Source organism: Nyctereutes procyonoides, unplaced genomic scaffold, assembly GCF_905146905.1.
Source record: "Nyctereutes procyonoides isolate TBG_1078 unplaced genomic scaffold, NYPRO_anot_genome, whole genome shotgun sequence".
In the NCBI taxonomy this organism is placed as follows: Eukaryota; Metazoa; Chordata; class Mammalia; order Carnivora; family Canidae; genus Nyctereutes; species Nyctereutes procyonoides.
Genome location: NW_026575040.1, coordinates 2669306 through 2685921, shown reverse-complemented (window position 1 = coordinate 2685921; position 16616 = coordinate 2669306). Strand labels below are relative to the sequence as shown.

Genomic DNA, 16616 nt, shown 5'->3' with positions numbered 1-16616 from the left:
ACTCGTGCACTCTTGTTCTCTAAAATAGAGAAGTCTTAAAAGAAAAAGTATGAAATAGACAAATCCCCCAGAATAATACAAATTACTGAAAAATAGAAAATCTGGATAGACCTCTATCAAGTAAAGAAAACTGAATTCGAGGGGTGCCTGGATGGCTCAGTGAGTAGAGCATGTGACACTCTTGATCTTGAGGTCCTCAGCTCAAGCCCTATGCTGGGTGTAGAGATTATAAATAAACAAACTTAAAAAAAAAAACAGCAGGGCACCTAGGTGGCTCTTCGTTTAAGCTTCTAGCTCTTGATTTCGGCTCAAGTCATGATCTCAAGCTCAGGGCCCATTCTGACTCTGTGCCCTGCGAGGAGTCTGTTTGAGATTCTCCCTCCCGGGATCCCTGGGTGGCGCAGCGGTTTGGCGCCTGCCTTTGGCCCAGGGCGCGATCCTGGAGACCCCGGATCGAATCCCACGTCGGGCTCCCAGTGCATGGAGCCTGCTTCTCCCTCTGCCTGTGTCTCTGCCTCTCTCTCTCTCTCTGTGACTATCATAAATAAATAAAAATTAAAAAAAAATATGATTTAAAAAAAAAAAAAAAAAAAAAGAGATTCTCCCTCCCTCTCGCTTTGCCCCTCTCCCTATACCTGCATGCTCTCTCAAATAAATGAATCTAAAATTAAGAAACTGAATTAGTAACTTAAAATATTCCCACAGGGCAGCCCCAGTGGCACAGCGGTGGCACTGCCTGCAGCCTGCAGCCTGGGGTGTGATCCTGGAGATCCAGGATCGAGTCCCACATCAGGCTCCTTGCATGGAGCCTGCTTCACCCTCTGTGTCTCTGCCTCTCTGTCTCTCATGAATAAATAAATATTTAAAAATAAAATAAAATAAAATATTTCCACAAAAAAAAAGCCTAGACCCAGAAGACTTCACTGGTAAATTCTATCAAATACAGAGAAATGAAAAATGCTATACAAACTCAGAAAACAGAGAAAGCAGCATTTCCAGCTCATTTTATGAGGATATTATCGCTGTTACTAAAGCCAAAAACATCATAAGAAAACTTCAGTATCCCTCATGAACAGACACGAAAATCCTTAACAAAGTATTAGCAAACTAAATTCAGCAACATGGATTAATATACACACCATTACTAAGGGGGGGGGGCTCATTCCAAAATACAAGATTGGTTTAACATAATACACCACTTATACATACCCTAAAGGGTTTTTTTAATATAAAAAAAAGCTAGGGATCCCTGGGTGGCGCACCGGTTTGGCGCCTGCCTTTGGCCCAGGGCGCGATCCTGGAGACCCAGGATCGAATCCCACGTCGGGCTCCCGGTGCATGGAGCCTGCTTCTCTCTCTGCCTGTGTCTCTGCCTCTCTCTCTCTCTGTGACTATCATAAATAAAATAAAAATTTAAAAAAAAAATTAAAAAAAAAAGCTAGAGGCACTTCAGTAGCCCAGTTAAGTGTCTGCTTTTGGCTCAAATCATGATCTCAGGGTCCTGGGATCAAGTCCCACATCAGGCTCCCTACTCAGCAGGGGAGTCTGCTTCTCCCTCTCCCCACCCCCACTCGTGCTTTCTCTTTCTCTCAAATTTTTTTTATATTTTTAAAAAATATATTTTAAAATCAGGGGGCACCTAGCTGGCTCAGTCAGTGGAGCACCTGGCTCTTGATCTTGGAGCTGTAAGTTCCAGCCCCACACTGGGTATGGAGCCAACTTAAATAAATAAAATTGTGTGATTTAGGGGCGCCTGGGTGGCTCGCCGGCTAAGTGTCTGCCTTCATCTCAGGTCACGATCCCATGGTCCTGGGATCCAGTCCCACATCGGGCTCCCTGCTTAGTAGGAAGCCTGCTTCTCACTCTGCTTCTGCAACTCCTCCTGCTTGTACTCTTTCAAATAAATATTTTTTTTAAAAAAAGTGTATTTAGAAAACTTTGTATTTATTTTTTAAAGTCAATATTTACTTGTCAAAAATTTTTGAGACCTGAGTGACAAGGGAAAAAGAACCATTCATGTCAAAGCAACTCCACTGTATCTTTGGACAGCCAATAAAAAAAATCACTTTTGAAAATTTAACAAATCCAACTCCTCTTAAATTCTATCCCAAAATTAATTTACTTCTGTAGAGTGCCCAGACATAAAGCTAATACTCCAGGATGGAGCCAGCCAGTGTTAGGGTCAACCTTCCTTTCTTCTACATTCTCCTAAAGCAATCTACTACCACAGGTACTAGATTTTCAATTTTTTTTTTTTTTTTTTTTTTTATCCATGAGACACACATGAGACACATGAGAGAGAGAAGCAGGCTCCATGCAGGGAGCCCGACGTGGGATTCGATCCTGGGTCTCCAGGATCACGCCCTGGGCTGAAGGCGGCACCAAACCCCTGAGCCACCCGGGCTGCCGGATTCTCAATTCTCAAAGCCTAACCACATCACTGATTCCGACGACTGAGACTCCACTTGAACCCCTTCTAAATCACATCTCTACCTTCATTAACTTATATAATTACATTTTTTTAACTGGAATTTCTGACATGTATATATGACCCTTGCATTTCATTAAACTGCACTAGGCAAATCTTGAGATTAACCAGATTCTCTCTTCACTTCATAAAGGCAACAAATCTGGTAAGCACACCTTCCAGATAGGCTGTAAATACTGTATATAAAGAAAAGGGACACAGACTCAACTCAGCAGAATCCCAACTGCAAGTTGTACCCATAAATCAAACCCCTCCAGACATCGGTGCTCAAAACCATGATTCCATCTAATTTTACCACAATCTGGCAAAATCCCCTAACTCACCCACCAGGTCATCATAAAAGACTTTAACAGATGCCTTACTAAAATTCTGACACACTATCATTCTATTCCTTTGAGATATCAGTTTGAATGTCCTCTTCTGGCAGAATTTATAATAATAGCAACCCTGCTACTCTGGCTATTAAGAACAGAAAAAGGGATCCCTGGGTGGCGCAGCGGTTTGGCGCCTGCCTTTGGCCCAGGGCGCGATCCTGGAGATCCGGGATCGAATCCCACGTCAGGCTCCCTACATGGAGCCTGCTTCTCCCTCTGCCTGTGTCTCTGCCTCTGTCTTTCTCTATGTGACTATCATGAATAAATTAAAAAAAAAAAAAAGCTCCTCCAGCTTAGTTCTCTCCAAAGATAGGGCTTTAAAAAAAAAAAAAAAAGAACAGAAAAATGACACATTTTCTACTTTGCATTAATTACAGCACCTCAGGAATCACAAGTACTTTTTTTTTTTTTTTTTTTTTTAGATTTTACTTATTTATTCATGATAGAGAGAGACAGAGGCAGACACAGACAGAGGGAGAAGCAGGCTCCATGCAGGAAGCCCGAGGCAGAACTGGATTCCGGAACCCCAAGATCAGGCCCTGGGCCAAAGGCAGGCGCTAAACTGCTGAGCCACCCAGGGATCCCCCCCACAAACATTTTGAACATTTTTCAGTCCTTTGTTTTTTACACTACAGTTCTTTAGCGGTCAGACACATTAGCAGTCAATTTGGTGAGTTACAATCAACTTTTTCTGTTTTAATGAAACAGAAAATGTCAAACGGCATCCTATGCAGAAAGGGTAAACCTTTGGGAGGGGTGTGTGTGTGTACCCTGTGCATGCTGGGAGCACATTAAGTCATAATGTAATATTGTATCCAGCTGTTGGTCCCGGGTCAAAAAAAGTTTAAAACACACTTTGCTAGTCCCACAGCCCTATCCAAAAAAACAAAACAAAACAAAAACTTAGTAGTCACAAAGTTCATTATTTGTAACCATCTTCCTTCCGTACAGAAAGACAAACAGGAATTTTGAATTGAGTACATCTAATTTGCCATTCATCAATCAATCAATCAAGCCTGGGTTGAACCGCTCAGCGGTTGAACGTCTGCCTTTGGCTCAGGGCTGACCCTGGGGTCCTGCGATCGAGTCCCACGTCAGTCTCCTCTCAGGGAGCCTGCTTCTCCCTCTGCCTGTGTCTCTGCCCCTCTGTGTATGTGTCTTTCATGAACAAATAAAATCTTTCAAAAAACAATTAAAAAAAAAAAAAAAGACTAGAATCCACCTGAGGTTTCCAGGTGCAATACTAACCTGCTCAGAGGCAATTCTGTTCTGATGGAAGTTAAGACGTGTATACGGCAGCAGACCCGCAATCGGTTTAGTCTGTGGAGAGGAGAGAGAACAAAACCCATTGATTCCTCAAACGTTGCAGGAGAGGGCTGCGGGGACTCCTCCCGGGTCTGGAATTGGGAGAGATTCATTGAAAACAGAATGGCCAAGCGCTGTGCCCCGCCTTGCACAAGCCATTCGACGAGCCGGTTACTACTGATAAAATTCACTCGGTTCCACACAAACAGCGCCTGCACCTGGAAAGAATCACGAAGCCGCGAACCTGGCCGGTGTCACCAAGTTCTCAGCCGCCCTTGCGCCTGAGACCCCCCAACACACCTCCGCCCGCAGGGGCTTCGGCTCAGGGACGTGGCACCGGCGCGCGCCGCTCCGAGCCACCGCGCTCCATTGTGCAGGGCGACACCCGGCAAGGAGCAAAGAGTGGGCGAGCTGCCGAGGCCGTGCCCGGGCGAAGCCGAGGGCCCCCGGGCTCACGGTCCTGCTGCCCTCGACCTTCCCCCCCCAACCCCCGCCCGCCGAGGCAGCGCCCCGCACCCGGCCCCCAGCCCGCGCGCGCCTCCAGGCACCTCTACGAGGCCTGGAACTGCGAAGCCAAAAAGCAAAGCCGCCCGGCAGCCCCGGAAGCCCCCTACCGCCAGCGCCCGCCGCCCCGCCGCCCCCTCGCGCCCCCCTCCACGCCGTCCGAGCGCCGCCTCCGCACGCCGCGCCCAGCGGGGCCCGCCACGCACCCGCCAACACCCGGAGGCTCGACGGGCTCCTCCACACCCACCCCCGCAGCCGCGGCCGGAAGCGCCCCGCGTCTCCACGCCGCCGTCGTGAGGTCACTTCCGGCGCGACGCCTTGGAACCCCGAGGGCCGGCGGCGCGGGGCGGAGCTCCCGGGATCAACCTCCTGGGCGCGCCCTCCCGCCCGCGGGCACGGGGCTCTCCGCCGGTTCCCGCCCTCCCCCCAGGGGCCTGTCGCCGAGGAGACTGGAGGACTTCGGGGCGGAGGTGGCGCCTGGCGACGTGGGCCTCGTCGACTCCGGCAGCCGCGGCTGTGGACGCAAGGAGTCGGTCCCGCGACGGATTAAAGGAAACGGGTTCCCTTCGCGGTTACCCGTCCGCGCGCGTGGGCTCCGGCGCGTTGGGGCTCAGCGTTGGCCGGACGCCCCCGCTCCCGGGGCGCGGGGGGACGCCGTTCCCCGGGGCCTCTGAGAGCGGCGTCCTGGGGAATTGGAGACCTGGAGGGCTTGCGAGGTCATCACCGGAAAGCCCGAGACCCGGCTTGGGAATCCCTGCGCGGGCAGCAGGGCGGTTACGAACGTGGCTCTGCGAAGTAAGGGGAGGAGTTCTGTAAAATCTCCTTCTGCCGGGACTCCCCATCCTTCCCATATCGAGAGAGATCCAGTTTTAAGTCTGGAGGGACCCCGTCCTGTATTTTTTTTAGATTTATCATTCATTCATTCATTCATTCATTCATGGGACACACAGGCAAAGACACAGGCAGGGGGAGGAGCAGGCTCCATGCAGGGAGCCCGATGCGGGATTCGATTCTGGGTCACCAGGATCACCGGCCTGTATTATCTTAAAGGTTCTTTACAGTCAATCCTTTACACCCTCCAGATCCGGGAGCCCTTAGGGTGTGAAGCTCAGGGTTGAATCCTAACTCTACCTTCTGTTTTTCAGAACAGCTGTGCGGCTTGAGATGAACCGGAGATAGCTAAAAAAAAAAAAAAAAAAAAAAAAAAAACTGCTGTGAAATGTGCACCTGAACCTGATTGGCATTCCTAAAGGGGTGATTAATTCTCTTGTGCCTTTTCTTTCTTTCTTTTTTTTTTTTTTTTTTTTTGGTTAGGATTCTATATTCCAGGCCAAATGACTTTTTTTTTTTTTTTTTTTTTTTAAGATTCACAGGAGAATTAGTTGTAGAGGCCACTTTTAGGCAACAGGCATAAGCACTTGGAAACCTGAGTCGGGCAGAGGTGCCCACAGTGACCAGGGGACTGAATGCAAACAGACTCATTAGGCGACCCACCTAAAAATAGCCATAGACCTGAGCTGAGGAATGGGCTACCTGCAACCGGGCACAGGTACCCAAACACGAAAATTCCATGTTCCCATCCCTCCTCACCACCTCCTAAACTACAGCCCAACACTGCCTCCTGACAGTCTCTCCTTTGCTCTCCTGACCAGCTAACTGGAAATTCAATAAACTTCTATCACCTTTGTTCTGCCTCAGGTGAATTCTTTTACCTCTGATGCCACCAGCCTCCACCCAATCTGGACACACCCACATCTGTCTTCTCTACCGCAAGCACTGCTATAGCCCAGAAGTCAACTGAAGATTATACCTAACCGTAATCCCACCATCTTGCACAGTGCCTGCCAAGAGTAGATGCTAAAATGTGTGTCTGTTGAATGAAAGAACTGTCCCTAAGACCACCCCAACAGACTTTGCCCAGAGTTCAAACTGGGAGGCTTTTAGTAAGATCGGAAGCCCCACTTGGTCAGCCATTAAACTTTGGAAAAGAGATCAACTGCCCTAATTCCACTATTGAATTGTTCTGCTTAGCAAATACAGTGTATTGTTTTTGTATTGAACTTTGGCTTCATGGAGGGATCAGTCGCCCCATTTTTTTTAATGCTTTTAAGCGTTACTGAGTTGCTCATTTGGCCTAACTGGTGTGGCAGAGACATTCAGAATTCTAAAGGGTAACATTGTTTTCTCTAAACCATGTCTTCATTCTTCTTTCTCTACTGCTGGTTATCTGAGAGCCACAAAGATTCTCTCTGAGAAGAGTATTTATTGTTTCTCTTCCTGACCTGAGCACAGAAAAGTTGCTTTCATTAAGTTCTTTCAGAAACCACAATCCAGGGGCATGGAGCAAAGGTTGTTGAAGATACACATTTAAAAAAAAAAAAAAAAAGATACACATTCTAGGTCTCACAAAGAGTCTAATTCAGTTAAGTCTGGGGTAGCATCTGGGAGTCTGCATTTTAACAAGCTCCTCAGGGGGTCCTGATGCTGGTGGCTAGAAGATTATACTTCTGGAGCCACATAAGCCTCTGCTTAGCAGATAAAAGAGCCTTCTAGCACCACCATTCCCTCCTCCACCCTCCCACTACCACCCTAAACCTAAATTACGCAGAAATTGACAAGGTTTACTCCTCCGAAATGGACTTGAAAGAAAACTGGTGGAAGTGAGCCCAAATGACAAATGATGAGAAGCCATAATAAGGCACTAGCAAGTGGGGCTGATGAAGTGAGGACAGAAAAATCCTAAAGATGTTTAGGAGATAAATCAACTGCCAGATTTATGACTAAAGCAAAAGATTGGCAGTGCTGTTTGCTTAGATGTGGAATAGAAAAGGATGAAGAGGTTGTGAGTAGACAGTAAAGGAAGAAAGGGAAAAGGTAAATGATAAATTCAGATCTGTGAATGAGTTTAAGTTAAGTTCCTTACACTTGGGAAATTGGGGGCCTTGCCCTAGACCTCATGCTTTAGATGGCCCTCACCCTGGAACTATTTTATTTTTTTTTTAATTTTTTTTTTTATTTATTTATGATAGTCACACAGAATGAGAGAGAGAGGCAAAGACATAGGCAGAGGGAGAAGCAGGCTCCATGCACCGGGAACCTGACGTGGGATTCGATCCCGGGTCTCCAGGATCGCGCCCTGGGCCAAAGGCAGGCGCCAAACCGCTGCGCCACCCAGGGATCCCCTATTTTATTTTTTTTAAGATTTTATTTATTCATGTAAGACACAGAGAAAGACATAGGAGGAGAAGCAGGCTCCCCATGGGGAGCCTGATGAGGGACTCTATCCCAGCACCCCGGGATCACCACCTGAGCCCAAGGCAGACACTCAACCACTGAGCCACCCAAGTGCCCCTCCCTGGAACTCTTTTTTTTTTTTTTTCCCCCCTGGAACTCTTTAAACAAAGCCTTTCTTTGTGACTAAAGGGAGGTGACTACCCAGAGCTCATGCCCCCACTTTCAGACCTGCTATATTTCACATTTCTGGGATTCCCAAATCCCCTCCCAAATGGCCTGAGTCCACTTCAGGCCCACAGATACACCTCTTGTACAGGTCATCCTGATGGTGGACCTCACTACCATTGTGCAATACCCCTAAGCCCAAGGAGCAGCCAAAAAAGTGGCTGTTTGAGAGGAGTGTGAATACTCTTGCCCTGGCTGTTCACTTGTTAGGAACATACGTGCTGTGGGGTATCTGGTGGGAAATTGGAAATGTGAATCTGGAGCTCAGGAGAGAGAGATGAGATTTGGAAGTCATCCATAACCAAGGAAGTACTTAAAGTCCCAATAATGGATGATACAGTCCAGGGATGCCATACAGCATGGGAATAGTTAAAGGCCAAGGACAGAACTCCAAGGGCCAACATTTAAGGGATTCTCATAGGAAGAGAATGATTCAAAGGAAATTGAGAAACCACGACTAGGAATACAGAAGAAATCTCAGAGGTGGGTAATGCCAAAGAGATACTTTTAAGAGAAAAATAATCAGAGAAGACCTAGAATGTCCATTTGATTTAGTAACTAGGAGGTCCCTCGTGGTTTTGACAGGGGCTTTATAGGGGAATGAAGGAGCCAGAAGTCAAATGTCAGTGGGCAAGGAGAGAGTTGGAGATGAGAAAGTGGAAACAGTTAAGTGCGGACAATTTCAAGAAGTTTGACTATGAGAGTGAGAAGTGAGACACAGTAATAGAGGCAGCTGAAGATAATCATTCAGAAGCAGAATTTACTATTCACCAAATGCTCTTGAAGCCTTCCTAAGTTCCCAAGTCCTAGAACTCCACCAAGTACTGCTGGTTATAGATAGTTATCTGAACTAAGTGGACCCTACTGACCACTAGAGTCAAATTTCTGGGAGCCATTGTAGATTAAGCCAGTGGGCAGCACCTACTTGCCTCTCCCAACATATGGAAGGGGGGATTTGTTTTACCAAGACTTACTTCTGCCTTACTGTGCTGTGGGCCACACTAACAGTCTCTAACAAGGACATCAACTATCAGAGAATGAACTCTTAGGTTGAGAAGAGCAAAGCACTAATCTGCAGTTCTTGACAGGGTATGTCATGGAGATCTAGAATGGTAAAGCTGAAAGGAACCTTAGAAATTATCTACTTTATGACTACCACCACCCTTGCTTAAGTAATTGTTTTTTCTAAGTTTAAAAAAATAAAAAACGTTTTTATTTTTTTTAATTTTCTTTTTTTACTTACTTTTTTTATTTATTTATGATAGTCACACAGAGAGAGAGGCAGAGACATAAGCAGAGGGAGAAGCAGGCTCCATGCACCGGGAGCCCGACTTGGGATTCGATCCCTGGTCTCCAGGATCGCGCCCTGGGCCAAAGCCAGGGGCTAAACCGCTGCGCCACCCAGGGATCCCTAGAATCACTGTTTTGCACCAAAAGATGTCTCAAGAATTCTTTCTTGGCCATTGGCTCCGAAGCCTAACGTCTTTCCTACATCAACTTCATAATTCTGGGTTTAACTTTTTAGGTACCACCAAACTTTCCAAACTGGGAGTCTGTGGACCACCCAGCCAAGGCAATGATGGAGGGAAGAGAAGGCAAGCTGAGGACGAGGCAGGAGCTAACGCCATACAGCACCGCCCCCCCCAAGATGGGATTTGTGTGACATTCCTCAGGCACTCCCGGGGACCCTAAAACAATGACAGAAGGGAATGTAAATAAAATTAAATTTCCTAAAAAAAAAAAAAAAAAATTTCCTGATGACCTGCAGCATGTTGACAAATACTTCAAGATACAAGCAAAGTATAACATTCCTCCAGGAGGCTCCCAAGCTGTCTTCATGAAAATGGAGAACAGAGGGCTAGCCAAGGATAAAGCACAAGCTGACACCCCACAAAGAGAAACACCCCCTACCCCCACCCCCCCTGCCACCCTCACCCCCGCTGCCACCCCCATGGGATATGTGTGACATTCCTCAGGAAGTTCCCAACTGTCTTAATATTAATGCCTTGCTAGTGGGAAAAACAACCTTTAACTTGACAATGGCAAGGCGTCCAGTATCTTTTAAGTCCTCTTTAGCATAATGAAAATCCTTTTGAAATCTCCCTTTTCCTTACCTCCCCCAACTCCCAGGTGTATAATCAGCCACCCCTCACAAGCCCAGGGCAGTGGCTCTTCCTACCCTGTCATTTGATGAATCAATTTTTCAAAATAGGAGATGCACAGTAGCTTCTAGGACTCTAGAGTTCAAGCATCCTGTGACTCTGATGTAAAAATAACAATTAGAACCTTGAGAAGAGTTTAAAAAGCACTTCTAAACCATAATTCGTGTCTTCTCAAGAGCTAGCCATGAGAACTGATTCCAAAGGGTATTTTTAAAAGCTAAGTAGTGGGATCCCTGGGTGGCACAGCGGTTTGGCACCTGCCTTTGGCACAGGGCGCGATCCTGGAGACCTAGGATCGAGTCCCACATCGGGCTCCCTGCCCGGAGCCTGCTTCCCCCTCTGCCTATGTTTCTGCCTCTCTCTCTGTGTGTGTCTCTCATGAATAAATAAATAAGAATCTTAAAAAATAAGATTTTAAAAAAATAAAAAATAAAAAAATAAAAGCCAAGTAGCTTATTTTTAATTTTGTGGAAAGATGCTTCTTTTTTTTTTTTTTTTAAGATTTTGTTTATTTATTCATGAGACACAGAGAGAGAAGCAGAGACACAGGCAGAGGTAGAAGCAGGCTCCATGCAGGGAGCCCGACGTGGGACGCGATTCCTGGTCTCCAGGATCACACCCTGGGCTGAAGGCAGGTGCTAAACCGCTGAGCCCCTCGGGATGCCCAAGATCTTTCTTCTTAAGCAGAAGCATTTCTCCAAATAAACAAGAGGAGTTATTTGCTAATGGACAGACAGCACCTTTTTAGGCCAACAAGTAACTCAGTCTAATTCTATAACCTAATGCCATGGTGGCAAATGAATCAAGGCTTTTTCATTCGGCATCAGTAATAAATGCTATAGGAAGAAAAGGATTTTGGGTGCAATGTTCCAATGTAGGTGTACCAAATAAAGGAACAAAGACATTCACAAAAGGTCTGAAAGTCCTTTCTTGGACTCCTCCTAGATGATCTGCACTTGCAACACGCATACCAATGAGAACAGATTAAGTCACTTGAGATACTATCAGAGAGTATAATAGTATTAAAATCCAATAATGGCATTAAAAACATTCCTAAGGGAAGACTGGGTGGCTCAGCGGTTAGACTACTGTCTTCGGCAGTGTGATCCTGGAGTCCGGGGATCGAGCCCCACATCCGGCTCCCTGCATGGAGCCTGCTTCTCCCTCTGCCTGTGTCTCTGCCTCTCTCCTCTGTGTCTCTCATGAATAAATAAATACAAATCTTAAAAAAAAAGTAATTCCTAGGTAGCAGGCTTCTCACTCCTTTCAAGTTCCCCATTGTGTAGCAATATTTGTCTGGCATGAACACTTAAGGCGCAATCTGTAATTTTGTTAAATTTGTTATCTATTTCTCAGATGTCTGGGAACCATTATAGCTAAATAAGTGTAAAGTGACAACTGAAAGAATTGTAGTTAGTCCTGCCAGAACAAAGTCATTTTCTTTGATCAATTAGCTGAGTGTAAAAGTGCTATTGGTTATTTCCTGTCATGTCATATAATCAGCAAGATTTTATATTAAATGGCTTTACAAAAAACCTATCATCCTTTATAGCTGAGATATTTATGTCAAATTTACATGCGATATCTTAGCTCAAGCCGTATAACCTAAGAATTTTTTTTAAAGATTTATTTATTCATGAGAGACATAGAGGCAGAGACACAGGCAGAGCAAGAAGCAGGCTCCATGCAGGGAGCTTGATGTGGGACTCAATCCTGGGACTCCAGGGTCCCTCCCTGGGCTGAAGGGAGGCACTAAACCGCTGAGCCACCCAGGCGTCCCATAAGAATTTTTTGAACTGTTATAACTAACTAGTTCCATTTCCTCAATGTAATCAGTCTGTATGATATACTTTGTTTTCACATTAAAGTTGTTCATTGTTAATTAATCAAAACAAATTCATTCCCAAGAATGAGCGTTATCACAATCGCTGCTGGTGGCACTTTAACAGAATACCTTAATAGACCAGATCACCCCACTATTCCTGGAGACAAATGACAAATTCAATAACAAGTTAAAATTCCTGAGGTAGCTACTACATCTAACAAATTAGATGTCTTTATTTTTTTTTTCAAAATTTCATTTATTTATTCATGAGACACATAGAGAAAGGCAGAGACCTAGGCAGAGGGAGAAGCAGGCTCCATGCAGGGAGCCCGATGTGGGACTCAATCCCAGGACCCAGGATCACAACCTGAGCCAAAGGCACTCAACCACTGAGCCACCCAGGCGTCCCAATAAGCTGTCTTTATATAAACAGTCCTAGATGAAGATGGTCAGAAAATTTAAACATTTAAATTTCATTGTTAAGAGAATTAACAATCATCAAAAGATTTATCTTTTATTTTTTTAAGATTTTATTTATTTATTTTTGTGAAAGAGAGAGAGAGAGAATGAGTGGGGAGGGAGCAGAGGGAGAAGCAGACTCCCTGCGGAGCCGGGAGCCCTAAGCAGGACTCAATTCTAGGACCCTGGGATCCTGACCTAAGCCACAGTCAGGCACTTAACTGACTGAGCCACCCAGGCACCCAAAATTTACCTTTTAAAGAGAGATTTTTTTTTTTTTTTTTTTTTAAAGAGAGATTTAAATCATTAACAAGGGACACCTCGGTGGCTCAGCAGTTGAGGGTATTGTTCTTGATTGAAAGGTCTAGGGGTTGAGCTGTCTACTTTCATGAAGTCCCTGATTCCAGACTAAGAAGGTCTGAAAGATCCTGACTTGGTCATTTAGTATAGTCTGGCGAGTGTCTGTGATGGTTCTTGGTTGAAGCTGTTCCTTCTAGAAGACTCAGTTTCTGATCTCTAACTTGTGGCAGTGTAAGGAAGAAGGCGAGTGTAAGGAAATAAAACCAAAACTGAGTGGCTCTGGGTAACGCATTTTAATATAGGGGCACCTGGGTGGCTCAGTGCTTTAACCATCTGCCTTTGGCTCAAGTCATGATCCCAGGGTCCTGGGATCCAGCCCTGCTGAGCAGGGAACTTTTTTTTTTTTAATTTTTATTTATGATATTTTATTTATGATAGTCACAGAGAGAGAGAGGGAGAGAGGCAGAGACATAGGCAGAGGGAGAAGCTGGCTCCATGCACCGGGAGCCCGACGTGGGATTCGATCCCGGGTCTCCAGGATCGCGCCCTGGGCCAAAGGCAGGCGCCAAACCGCTGCACCACCCAGGGATCCCGGAATCTCCCTCTTCTTATCCCTCTGCCACTCCCTCTGATTGTGCTCTCTGTCAAATAAATAAAATCTTTTTAAAAATGTTAATATCAACAATACTAGAACAAGGAAAGTAGAATCCTTTATTGAGAATAATACACATTTAATCTGCCACTTATACCACTAAGTTTTTCTCTTTTTTTTTTTTTAAGATTTTGTTTGTTTGAGAGAGAAAGATAGTGAAAGCAGGGGGAGGGGCAAGGGAGAAGGACAGAGAGTCCTCAGAAGACTCTGTGGTGAGTATGGAGCTGACATGGGGCTCAATCTCATGACCCTGAGATCATGACCGGAGCCAAAATGAAGATGCTTAACCTACTACACCACCCAGGCGTCCTCTACAAAGATTTCCTTATGATTGTTCCCCACTGAAATGGATATTTAAGCCCAGAAACAAAAGCTGCTCATCAGGGGCACCTGGGAGGCTCATCAAGGGCGCCTGCTCATTACTGTCTACCTTTGGCTCAGGTCCTAATCCAGGGGTCCCGGGATCAAGTTCCACATCAGGCTCCCACCGGGGAGCCTGCTTCTCCCTCTGCCTGTGTCTGCCTCTTTCTGTGTCTCTCATAAATAAATAAAATCTTTATAAAACAAAACCAAAAGTTGTTCATCAATCTGTATACAGTTACTGTTTCAGTTGTGGGTGAACAGGAGAATGCCTATTCTTGGGTGAGGCCATACCTAGATGGCTCAGTCGGTTAAACATCTACCTTTGGCTCAGGTCATGACCCAGGGCTCCTGGGATTGAGCCCCACTGAGGGCTCTCTGCTCAGTGGGGAGCCTGCTTCTCTCTCCCTCTGCTGCTCCCCCCACTTGTGCGCTCTCTCTCTCTCTCAAATAAAATCTTTAAAAAGAGAGAGAATGCCAATTCTCAAGCTAAAGTGCATATAGTCCCTAAAACATATTTACATTAATGTCAAAACTAAACTCTTTGTGATGCCTGGGTGGCTTAGTGGTTGAGTGTCTGCCTTTGGCTCAGGTCATGATCTTGGGATCCAGGATGGAGTCCCGCATCAGACTCCCTGCATGGAGCCTGCTTCTCCCTCTGCCTGTGTCTGTGCCTCTCTCTGTGTGTCTCTCATGAATAAATAAATAAAATCATAAAAGAAAAAAACTGAAGTCTTTTTCTGATATGTCAGATTTCATTTATTTTCATCCAGGATTTGGAAAACAAAAAGAATTTTCCAACATTTTGAGTTAAATAAAAACTAGAAATTAACAAATAAACCCATGATTCCTCCTTTTATGAGAAGAAGCAAGTCTCTGTGGTTCATCAGTGACCTGAGAAACCTCAAAGTCATTTTAGGTAAAAAGACTCTTGTTCTTTTAAATATTGTAATAAAATGCACATAACATGAATTTACTATTTTAACTGTTTTAAGGGCACAATTAAATGGCATTAAGTGTATTTGCAAGGTTCTATAACTGTCTACCACTGTCCCAAAGACTTAATACTTTATTATTTTGAATTTTGGAAAGGCAGTGTCAAAAAAGTTGTTGGAACAGATTGGCCCCAAGGAATATGTTATCTTGGCTACCTCATTAATCATGATAATAATAACAATATTTTTAAAATAATAATAATAATAACAATATTTAAAACAATAAAAACAATATTAAAAGAGGTAGCTTGATAATCGTTAAGAATTTTAATGCTTCCTGATCCAGCCCGGGTGGCCCAGTGGTTTAGCGCCACCTTTGGCCCAGGGCCTGATCCCGGAGTCCTGGGATCGAGTCCCACATCGGGCTCCCTGTATGGAGCCTGCTTCTCCCTCTGCCTGTGTCTCTGCCTCTCTCTCTCTTTGTGTCTCTCATGAATAAATAAATAAAATCTTAAAAAAAAAAAGAATTTTTATCCTTCCTGAAGTATTAATCCTTCCTGAAGATTCCTTGTTGCTTTATTTAAAACATAGGAAAAAATAAAAAATAAAACAAAGATAAAAGAACCTAGGAATAAAGGAAAAGGCAGCTGGGAAACTGAATTTGTATTTTTTTGAGAATATTTACATAGGTGAGGCAAAATATAATTGTATTGTCTGAGTAGTGTCCAGAGGACAAAAAATATTTATTTCTTCATATCCAGAGTAAATTGTATATTTCAGGCCATAATATTCCTTTAGCTATAAGTTCCCTTGTCCCTACCATATTTAAATTTTTCACTTACTGATATTATTATGTGAATATATTTAAAGAGTTAGTCATACCCTACAATGTTGGATGACAATATTAAAGTTTTAATTTTTAATCTTAAAGTATAATTAATTTAATGAATATATGAAGTAACAAAAATCACATCAGCTATTTTAAGTTAAACCTTGTACAAGACAAAGATTTTTTTCTAACAAAAGCTGACGGAATTTACCAGCCCTAGACCTGCCTTGCAAGAAATGGTAAAGGGAGTTCTTCAAGCTGAAACAAAAAATACTAATCAGTAACATGAAAGCATAAGAAACTATATAACATACCAGCTAAAAGTAAGCACAGAGTTAAATTCAGAATACTCTAATACTGTACTATGGTGATATGCTAACCACTTAACTCTAGTATAAAGGTTAAAGGACATACACTTATCATGGTGAGCGTTGAGTAATGCTTAAAATTGTTGAATCACTATATGGTACACCTGAAACCAATATAACACTAATTACATTTAATTATACCAGAATTTAAAAAAGAAAAAGGTTAAAGGACAAAATGATTACAATAGCTATAACTACAATAATTTGTTAATGGATACACAATATAAAGAGATGTGAATTGTGATAACAAAAAAAAAAGGAGGGAGTAAAATAGAATTTTTGTATGCAACTGAAGTTAAATTGCTATCCATAAAAAATAGATTGTTATATCTAGAAGATGTTTTATGTAAGCCTCATGGTAACCACACAGCAAAAACCTGTGGTAGATTCACAGAAGATGAAGAGTAGGGAGTTAAAGGATACTGCTATGGAAAGTCATCAATTCACAAAGAAAGGCAGAAAGAGAGGAAGAAAGATACAAGGGAACTACAAAATAGCCAGTAAACCAATAAAGAAGATGGCATTAGTAAGTTCCTACCTATCAATAATTATTTTAAATATTTTATTTTGGGCAGCCCGGGTGGCTCAGCGGTTTA

The 16616-nt window shown here is 44.0% G+C and overlaps 1 protein-coding gene across 3 annotated transcripts in view; it reads right to left on the bottom strand.

Moving 5' to 3' along the window:
* The window catches only part of EDC3 (enhancer of mRNA decapping 3), a 49423-nt gene extending 44481 nt beyond the window's left edge, over positions 1-4942 (bottom strand). The window contains exons 1-2 of one of the 3 annotated variants that reach the window (XM_055319797.1): positions 4878-4942; positions 4111-4182 (exon numbers count right to left, since the gene is read on the bottom strand). The gene's annotated coding sequence lies outside the window, so the exon portion shown is untranslated. Of the gene's footprint in view, positions 1-4110; positions 4183-4467; positions 4604-4877 lie in introns of those variants that run through there. The other 2 variants (XM_055319798.1, XM_055319799.1) reach the window with 2 other exon arrangements.
* Between the last annotated feature and the right edge of the window lie 11674 nt (positions 4943-16616).